The sequence below is a fragment of the Microplitis mediator genome, chromosome 5 (genome assembly GCF_029852145.1).
Source record: "Microplitis mediator isolate UGA2020A chromosome 5, iyMicMedi2.1, whole genome shotgun sequence".
Taxonomy (NCBI): Eukaryota; Metazoa; Arthropoda; class Insecta; order Hymenoptera; family Braconidae; genus Microplitis; species Microplitis mediator.
This window is the reverse complement of record NC_079973.1, coordinates 8,204,755-8,214,793: the sequence shown is the minus strand read 5'-3', so window position 1 is coordinate 8,214,793 and position 10,039 is coordinate 8,204,755. Positions and strand designations below refer to the sequence as shown.

General features: G+C 30.2%; 1 protein-coding gene across 5 annotated transcripts in view; it reads left to right on the top strand.

The window, feature by feature from the left end:
* The first annotated feature begins 1,571 nt into the window (after nt 1–1,571).
* Nucleotides 1,572–10,039, top strand: part of LOC130667491 (uncharacterized) — a 32,385-nt gene continuing 23,917 nt past the window's right edge. For all 5 annotated transcript variants that reach the window (XM_057469106.1, XM_057469105.1, XM_057469109.1 and 2 more), the window contains exon 1: nt 1,572–1,825. The gene's annotated coding sequence lies outside the window, so the exon portion shown is untranslated. The remainder of the gene's footprint in view (nt 1,826–10,039) is intronic.

Here is a 10,039-nt window from a genome sequence, read left to right as displayed (position 1 = left end):
TAAGGTTATCAGTGTTAAATTTAACCCCGGAAACAGTATTAAAATTTTTTTAGTGTTGAGCAGTGTTAAAAAAAAACAGTTTTATTTTTCAATTAGGAGAAAGGGGGCAGAGTGGGCCCCTTAAAGAAAATAATTATAATATCATTAATTTTTTTTACGCGTTTACTTCTTTTTAGACCCTTGATACTTATTTTCACTTCATTATATGCTGCGTCCATTAAAATTGAAAAATCGAAAATTAGGGGCAAAGTGGGCCCTCTAAAAAATTTCGGATTTGATATTTTTTATTCTTTACACGTGTGATATTTGCAAATAACTATAAAACAATTGTATTTTAATAATATAAAAGTAATTTTAATGGTCTGCTGCGATATAACTTTAAAACGTAATTTTATTATCTTTAATTTTCTATTTAATGAACAGTTTTGGTGGTCTATGTTAGCCTTCATTATATAAGAAATTTCGATAAGCTTATTATCCGTCCGAATTTATTGACGTATAGAAAATTTTGAAGGACCCACTTTGCCCCCTCCTTCCATCGAAAGTCGAATTGTATTTCAAATACAAAAAAAAATTTTATTGTTTCAAAAATTAATGAGACTACAGATTTACCAACTTAAGAAAAAATCAAAAAAATGTTTGTCCCTGTGTTGTTATACAATAACATTAATTGACAGTGTCATGTTTATGTTATTGTATAAAATATAGTAAAAAAATTTTTATGATTCGAGTGTCTTTGGAAACTAAATCAGTGAAAAAAATAAAATTAAAATATCTACAATTACCCAAGTCAAAAAAATAATTTGAATTTGACTTAAATGAATACCATCACTCACAATTAAAAGGGATAGTTCATTTTTGTTTGTTGCATATAATTAATTATATAACAATAAATTAAATTCATAATACCACTTTTATTCATATTTTTACAATAAATTTGAGTACCAATTCCATCCTAATTCAATCCGTTACAATCTATGTTAAGAATCTAATTCACATTTATTACATTTAATTTTGATTTGAGTCAACAAAAATACATTCATTCAGTCAAATAATTCGTAGATGAGATTTAAAAAATAAAATAACACAAACAAAAGTGAAGCATAAAATAAGTTCATTTGATTGAAAAATGAATAGAATTTGCACAATTATGTCTTTGACTTAATTTCATTACTTGAAGGTTTGAAAAGAAAAAACTTGATATAAGTATTCATTGCGGCAGTATTGTCGAGTAGTATTTTTTATATTGAAAAAATAGTGCGAGTCACCCACAAGTGTAGGGTGTATGTATAGAGTCGATATCAAAGTGAAGATCGCGTCAGCTATATAGCCATAGGGGGTGACTTTCAAGTGGCCAAAGTGGTCTGATTGTACGGTCATCAAGTCTGATGATCACACAGCTAGAGTGGGGGACCAAACGGGTGCTGGTGGGGTACAACTTGACTATGTAGTAAAGTCTTTTCTACACACAGTACAGTCCCTATACGTGGTATAGACTTTGTCGAAATCCCCTACCCTTGGATTATACATAAGGCCCCAGTAAATACTACCACTGCGCCAGTGGTTCAACATCCGTTGTCGTGTAGGCACGTACCGCTTTTTCGCGCACGCGGTTGCCATGCCACAGTTATTCTAGTCTACTAAGTAAATTTTTTTTGTTTTTTTTATTTAGTACGAGTTACTAATTGTCTAATTAAACGTGTATTAAGTTATAACTTCTGATTAGTGAATTATTTTATGTGATCAAAGATTAGTTATATCTTTATACAGTTAGTGATTATTTTTGGATGTACTTTTTAAATTATTGTGTAAAAAAATTTTATTAGTGAGTATATTTTAAAATTATTATATTACTTTAATTAATTTTTATTAATATTTCATGTCACAAAAATAAATTTAATTTGTGTAGTAAATATTAACATCATTGTCAGTTAAAATTATCAGCGATTTAAATAATGAAAGTTATATTTGAGTTATCTATGATTCATTTAAATCTACTTATATAAAAAAAATATTTGATTTTAGTCATTGACATTTTTTTATAATAATAATTAATATATTTTTTGAGCTAACAAATATTAATTTTATGATGTATTTCGAATACATAAAAATGATTTTTTTTTTTAATTTTTCACTTGCAATATTTTTTAAACTGAATGATTGATATCAATAGTCCGTTTGTTAATCGAAAGAAGATTATTATAAAACAAAATTTAATTGAATTTTGTGATTAATCGATGATATAATTTTCAAATTATTTAAAAACGAAAATTATTAACTTATTTAGAGATTGAATAAAAACCAAACCTTGATAAACTTTTGATTGAATTCGTCAATTAATTAATTTTTAAAGAGAGCAAGAGATAAGAGATTCGCTTAAATTAGTTGATTAGTTCAGAAAAAATCATGAAATAGATTTTTTAAAATGATTTCTCTTGGTATTCATGATTACTTTTGAACAAAATTTCAAATTTAAATCGTTCTAATTTTGGGATCTACTTCCATTTGATTTCAAAAAATAACTAATTCAAAATTTCGATGATTTCTTTAAAAGATAGTGTGAGCTAAAATTTTATCCGCACTTGTACATATAAACATTACATTCACACTTACTGACATCTACTCGAAAATGGTTAAAAATTATTCAACAGAAAAAAGTGAACGATATATAAATATATAATTAATGTACTACAAATGATAGTTATTGAATATAAAATATATAACATTAAAATCAAAGTCTTGAAATATAAGTTTCACGATTGAATAATTTTTATTACAACGGCTGTGCATACCTGTATTATTATATACTTATATAATAGGTATACGTAAATATAAATTTTCTTGCAAGGGCACTGGGTAATATTATGTTTTTATATATTCCTTCGAAAACGTCCTACCTGTACGTTAATACATATTACGCATGGTTGAGAGGGGTAACCTCGATTTTACCTTCTTCATTTTTCTTCATTAGATTTTTTATTCCTCCGCTCTTGGTATGCTAATTAACTTGCGATCAAAAATCTCAAGAGACCTTGAACCGTAGGGAGTATAAAAAAAATGGAAACTTTAAAAATTAACATTTTTATTTTTTTTTAAAATTAATATACATCAGCTCGAGTGATTTTACAATAAAACCCTTTATAAAATTACTCTTTACAATATTGACCTGTAGTAATTTCCAGTAAAAATATCTATATATATATATATATATATATATTAGAGGGGGAATAAAGAATCCCCAAGGTATCGATCAATCTCTCACACTTCAATGATCAGCTATTTCATAAGACATAAACATCTCAATTTAATAATTTTTAATGTATCAATTCGAAGCTTTCAAATGAAAAAAGAAAAAAAAATTATTATATACATATTATTAAATGTATAACAAAAATATTAAGTAATTTAAATGTTTATCACGCGTATAAAGTGTATATTCGATAAAATTACTTTGTGGTTTTCCCCAAAAAATCTCGCACGTGTCCTCAAAAAGTCTTTTGTTATATTCTATACTCGTATATACGCCAGGATCGTAAAATTTTAACGACTTTTCAAACATCTAGAGCTCGTTGTATCCGTCAAAAAAAAGTCTTCGTGAAAAAAAAAAAACGAATAAAATAAAATAAAAGTAAGACAGGGAATGGGGAAGAAGATAAAAGTGGACAAGGGAGTCTTATAGTCCACTACAAAAAAGAGAGACAAGTGTCATTCTTTCGTATATTAGAACACTCCAGGAACTTACTTTTTATAATATATATACTACGAAGATAACAATCCAACGATTCTAGTCTTATAAGAAACAAAAAAAATGTCTTTTAAAATTGAAATAACATAAATAAACAAAAAAATAATGATAAAAAGATGCCGAGGGATATTCTTAGATCAGCACATGCGTGTGTTAAGTACATCTGCCGATCAAAAAGAATTGAGAGCTCTCAGAGTAATGTAAAAGAATCAGTATGAAAGTATAAAAAGATTTTTTGGCAAGGTAAAAAGCAAAAGCGTGAAGAGAAGACGGGTCCTATACAAACCTTCGAGCTTACTCTTTTTCATTGGCATTAGCTTACTATTTTTTTTTCTCTTATTACTTGTTTGTTCTCTTTCTCTTAAACTATATACTACTACGTAAGAGCTGAAAATCACACTCAACCCCTAAGTCCAGTTCTCGCTGGCTCTTGCATCCGGTTCTCTTTAAATGCCCCAGACATTGCTCTGCAGGATACTGCCCTTGACGTATTGTCCCAGGCTTTATTTCAGGGCTCGTCTCTCTCAAAAAATCTGCCTGCTTGGGCCTAACTTTTACGACTAAGCAAACCAGAGCATATATTATATGCATACTGCCAAAAAAAACCCAATTGTAAAAAAGAACTAGTAGTAGGTATAAAGAATACCAATCGACTGATGCATATACATAAGTGCCAAAATCCGAACCTTATACGGAGCATGTGTCCACACGTGACTGGTTCAAGCTGTTTTGGATATGCTAAAAAGTTCAACTAGACTATAGACTAGAATACTTGTTTGTCTTATTCATTATGGGAACAACATCATGGAAAGCATTAAGGCAGGTGTGCTCTATATGTATCCTGTCAGTTGTTTTCACCGGGTAACTTTAGCGTTTAGCAGTTTTTGTCCATACTGTAGAGTATATGCTTCAAATACATAAATAAGTACTTGGATAAATCAAAACTATCTTTAAAACTGTATTTCGATTAAAGATGTTCGGACTTTTGATATGTCACCAACGATTCTATAACACAATATAGGACCAGTACGATCATATAATACACTGGGTTCAATCCAATATAAATCAGGGCGTCTTGTTAGAATAGTGTGTAATACAGAAAACGTATAAAAGCCGATACAATAGAATAGCATCGAGGTTCTAACTATAAAGCCCCTCAGAATAGATGAATAGCAGCCATTTTCACTCGCGATTCCTATGAAACGTTTCGCGGATAGGCCGTTTTCTGTATTAGTTCATATGTGTGCCGGAATTTCGGTGCTCCCTGTTGTGTTGGCACACTCAGGCTAAAAAGGGGATCAGGTATGGAGAAGAGAAGTTCTGCTCACCTGCCTCCCCTTCTCTGATACTCCTTGAGCCCCTCAAACCGTCTCCTAAGGTCCCAAGATTGGGTAATTTCTCTCTCTCTCCCTCTTTTGGATCAGCCTAACTTTTATTCTTTCGTTTCTCTTTTTTTTCTTCTGTCTTACTCTTCTTATTGTACATACCTTTCTCCCAGTATCTAACTCGGGACCAGATTCAGATCCATACCACGTGGTACGCGGAATATCTCGCTCTCTTCGATATTTCTTATTTCTTTGGTTTGTGAATCTATTGCCCTTGACATAAGCCGGTAGAAACTATATCGTTGTATAAGTAACCAACCGTCATATTGCTATATATTTTTCTTGGACTGTCTTTATTTCACATCTTTTACTTAATATTATTTCTACAAGTTTTAGTTCTTTGTTTTTTAATAGATACATTCAAACCTATACTTGTATTTTGGTTTTTTTTTTTATTTTCATCTAGAATTGCATGAACATATGATATCTATACCTTCAGGGAATTGCTAATGGACTCAACTTTCTTGAAGAAATGAAATCGTCGACATCCGTGACCTATCTTACTTTACTGACAATAACATGTCATTAACGACAAAGTTTAAATGACGAAGGAAGTATATTATTTCTTCTCTTTTTTACCATAGAAAAATACACCAACGGTAAAAAAGTTAGTGCCAACTGTCACCATGTTTCCTGTCATATTTTTTTCTTTTCTTCTCACGTTAATTCACAGTTGTGGTGAAGATAACGAAATCTTATCATATGGACATCGTTAAATTGTAACTTACAATTTTGGTGGTTGATACCCTTGACCCACGAACTCTTTTACTAAAACACAGATGTAAAAAAATCAAGACAAAAAAAAGAGCAACTGTAACGGTCGTTTTATATTCTTTATTCTTTACCTCTTTCGAAGGTTCTTCTTGTTTGCGATCGCGGTTCTACTATTCTCTCTTATTTTATAATACATAAAAAGAAAGATGGCGCATTTCAAATCTACCAGACGAAAGGAGCTATGATAGAAATACAGAAAGGACAATAAAAAGTATTGTTCGGGGAATAAGTAAGATAGAAAAAGAGGACAAGGGAGAAACTACCCCTAGATTTATAATTGTTCGTTACTCAACCTCTCTTTTTTTTATATTTTATTTCATATGCTTATATATATATATCAAAGGTGGCACATGATATATATTTACATATTTTATTTTCCCATATTATTGTCATAAATCTTGTACTTACTGAATACGAAATATATCTATTTACATCGCGAAATTTATTTTTAAGGTCGGATAATTTAATTTAGGGAAGAGGGGGGTAGAGTGGGCCCCTTAAGGAAAATAATTATAATGTCATTAATTTTTTTTACGCGTTTACTTCTTTTTAGACCCTTGTTACTTATTTTCACTTCATTCTGCTGCGTCCATTAAAATTGAAAAATCGAAAATTAGGGGCAAAGTGGGCCCTCCAAAAAATTTCGGATATTATATTTTTTATTCTTTACACGTGTGATATTTGCGAATCACTATAAAACAATTGTATTTTAATAATATAAAAGTCATTTTGATAGAAATTATATAAGAAATTTTGATAAGCTTATTATCCGTCCGAATTTATTGACGTATAGAAAATTTTGAGGGGCCCACTTTGCCCCCTTCTCCCCTAATTATTTTTTTTTACCGGAATTGTATTAAAGAAATTGAACAACGCCAGATAGTTTTTCAGATATGAACTGTAAAAATTAAATTTCTTAATTTTTATGCAAACTATAAAAGTGACCATACTTGAAAAACATATGCTTTCACATACCTGTGCGACTCATCTTTACTAGATTATCGTACTAATGAAAAAATCAGCTTTGGGTTCTTTTTATCTCCCATTGCCAGCAGTGGACATACAAACTCTAAGCTTATTCTATAGCCAATACGATGATACGGTAGAGAAAAGTATTTAGACACACTATTATGAATCTCTTTTCACGTTTCACATATAATCTATAAATGTAGTGGTCATTTTTACCGGACAAAGCTTTAACAAACATATGGTTTGTGTTAAATAAGAAATTTAAGTCAAATTTTTCACAGTGTAAGCTTAAAAGTTTGTTATACACTATTCATGAAAGCTATTAAATTAATGATTTAATTCAACTGCTATCGAATAATCTTGAAATAGTATTTGGGTTTTACTTATGATATGTTTTCTTGGTCTATACACTGTAAAGAAAGCGATTTTAAAACGAACTGACACCGGTGTAGCAGTGTTAAAACGGTGTACATGCGGAGTAGAATAATTTCGTTTAGAGTATGAGGGTGTGCACTGAAAAAAAAAATTTGTTATCTTAACAAAAGTCAGGGTTACGCAGTTATTTGTTAAGATAACAAATCCATCTTGGTCAGCGCAAAGAAGTAACATTTCAACATTTGTTATGGTAAGTAAAGTGAAGTTGCCGTTATAACAAATGACATGCGTTGACCTAAGTATTAAATTAGGTTTTATAAAGATTTCTTGACTCGAAAAAATTTTACTTCACCTAAGATATTTTATCGCTTCTCGATATATTCTCTTGAGTCAAGAAAATCACTTCTTCAAGGCACCCGCCTTTAACTATACTTAGACATATTGGTATACTTTTCAAAATAAATAGCGTTTAATATTTTAGCCATAATTTACGAACACAATTTATATCCAAAAATCCAAAACTCGTGATAAATTCTTAATGATCGTTCACCTAATTAAAGCACAAAATTCTATGCGTATTCAAAGAATTTTTCCTCAACACATATTATTTGTTACAACAGCAACTTCACTTTACTCACCACAACAAATGTCACTTCGTTGCGTTAACCAAGATAGTTTTGCTATCATAACAAATAGCTGCGTAATCCTGACTTTTGTTATTATCGCAAATTTTTTTTTAGTGTACGTACGTCTGTATGTAAATATTCTCTACCTTTTGAACGGATGAACCGATTTTGATCGGCAAGGTGACATTCAACGCGGCTTGTCAATATCTAAAAGCTGTGAAAAATTGAGATTGATCGGTAGGGCTTATTCAAAGATATTCAAAAAATAAAACTTTTTCAAAAATGTTTTTTTTTGATAACTTGTAATATGCTCGATGGATTGATTCCAAAATGGACTGGGCTCTAGAGCTTTATAAGCCGCGTCGAATGCCACCTCAATTTTCAAAATCGGTTCATTCGTTCAAGAGAAACCGTTGTCGAAAGAATAAAAAAAAAATTTTTTTTTTGTTTTTTTTAAATTTCTCAAAAACGACTCAATAAATCAATTTCAAAATTTGATCAGCTTTAGACCTTGATAAAACGCGTCGATTGCCACCTCAACCGTCTCAATCGGTTAATTCGTTAAAAGATATCGTTGATGAAAGAAATATTAAAAAACGTTTTTTTTTCGAATATTAAAAAAAAATTGAATCGATCGATTTCAAAACCTAATCAGCTTTAGAACGTGATAAAACGCGTCGATTGTCACCTTAGCTGTCTTAATCGGTCAATTCGTTTGAGAGATATCGTTGGAGAAAAAAAGGTAAAAAACGTTTTTTTCGAAAAGAACGGCATACAAAAGTATTTTCGAGCTTCTTGAGCTCGAAAATGTATTCACAACAATTTTTTCGAGTTCAAGAAGCTCGAAAACAGCGGGAAGTTTTGGGGCTGGCCCGCACCAAGAAAATTACACCGAGAAAAAAAAACTGTTTTCAAGTATCTGCGTGTTTGTATCCCCCCCGAGTGAATATTTGTTTAATCGTAGTGAAAATATACTCCAACCGAGTAATATTTCCTTGATTTAAGAATTTGTATACTTATTTTAAGAAAATATTCTTGGTTGGAGTACATTTTTACCAAGATTAAACAAATAATTTTCTCGGAGGAATACAAACACGCAGATACTTTAAAAACAGTTTTTTTTTTTTTAGAGTACGTTGTCACAAAAATCGAAATTAAAGTTATTACTATATAAACGCTGATACTATCATTTCAATTATTTTCAATGATCAGACATTACTATAACATAAATTAATGAATATAAATTCGTTTTTCACATCCGTTGTCTATGTGAGATAACAATCTTGTAACAAAAAAAAAAAATGTCCAACTGCAGGTGCTCCCCCACATGATGTCGTCTATTTATTCAAAAAGGTAAAGCTACTAATTCGTTCAACTGTGCCATAATTTATCGTTGTATAACTATGCAAATGTCAAGTAGATCGTAGTTTCGATATGTGAAGAAGTATACTTTAGTATATATAGATCGTGAAAAGAACAAGAGGACCCCCCATGTTAGGAGTTTATTCACTCATCAATTTACGCTTATAACTTTTTTAATAGAATCACATGCTCAAGTGTACACAACTCAGTTACCTGTTGCTAAATCTTTTTGTATACACACATGACGTCATCTATTTTTATTTGAAACTATACCTCCCCCCTTAAAGATATGCAAATACTAAGGTGTAATCAATTGTATTTCAATTTAACGTGTAACTTTTGGACGTCAAAATATTTAGAAAAAGTTTATTTAAATAATAGACCATCTAAATTTTGTAAATTTATAATATAATTAGAATTTAGAATTTCGTTTATTAATGCCAAGGCACAGGCCAAATGGCAAATTTCATTACATAGTAAGTACATTTATTACGTAAGAAACATAGTTGTGAGTACATAGTACAATTATATAAAATAGGAATATTTTAGATAAATTCAGATAAATTTGGTTTACAATTACATCGATATTCATTCGGTAATAATTATTAAAAAACAAGGATTCAAGGTATAGAGTCTTAATTTAACTTTTACTTAGTTCAACTAGTAATTTTACGTATTGCACTGAGTTCATCCTTATCACAGTCACTAGGTAATCAATTTTTGACTTAGTATACAGTATTTGAGATTTTATCATATATTAATTTGCTCTTCATTAGACGTTGTTCTATTTGTCGAGATTTGAT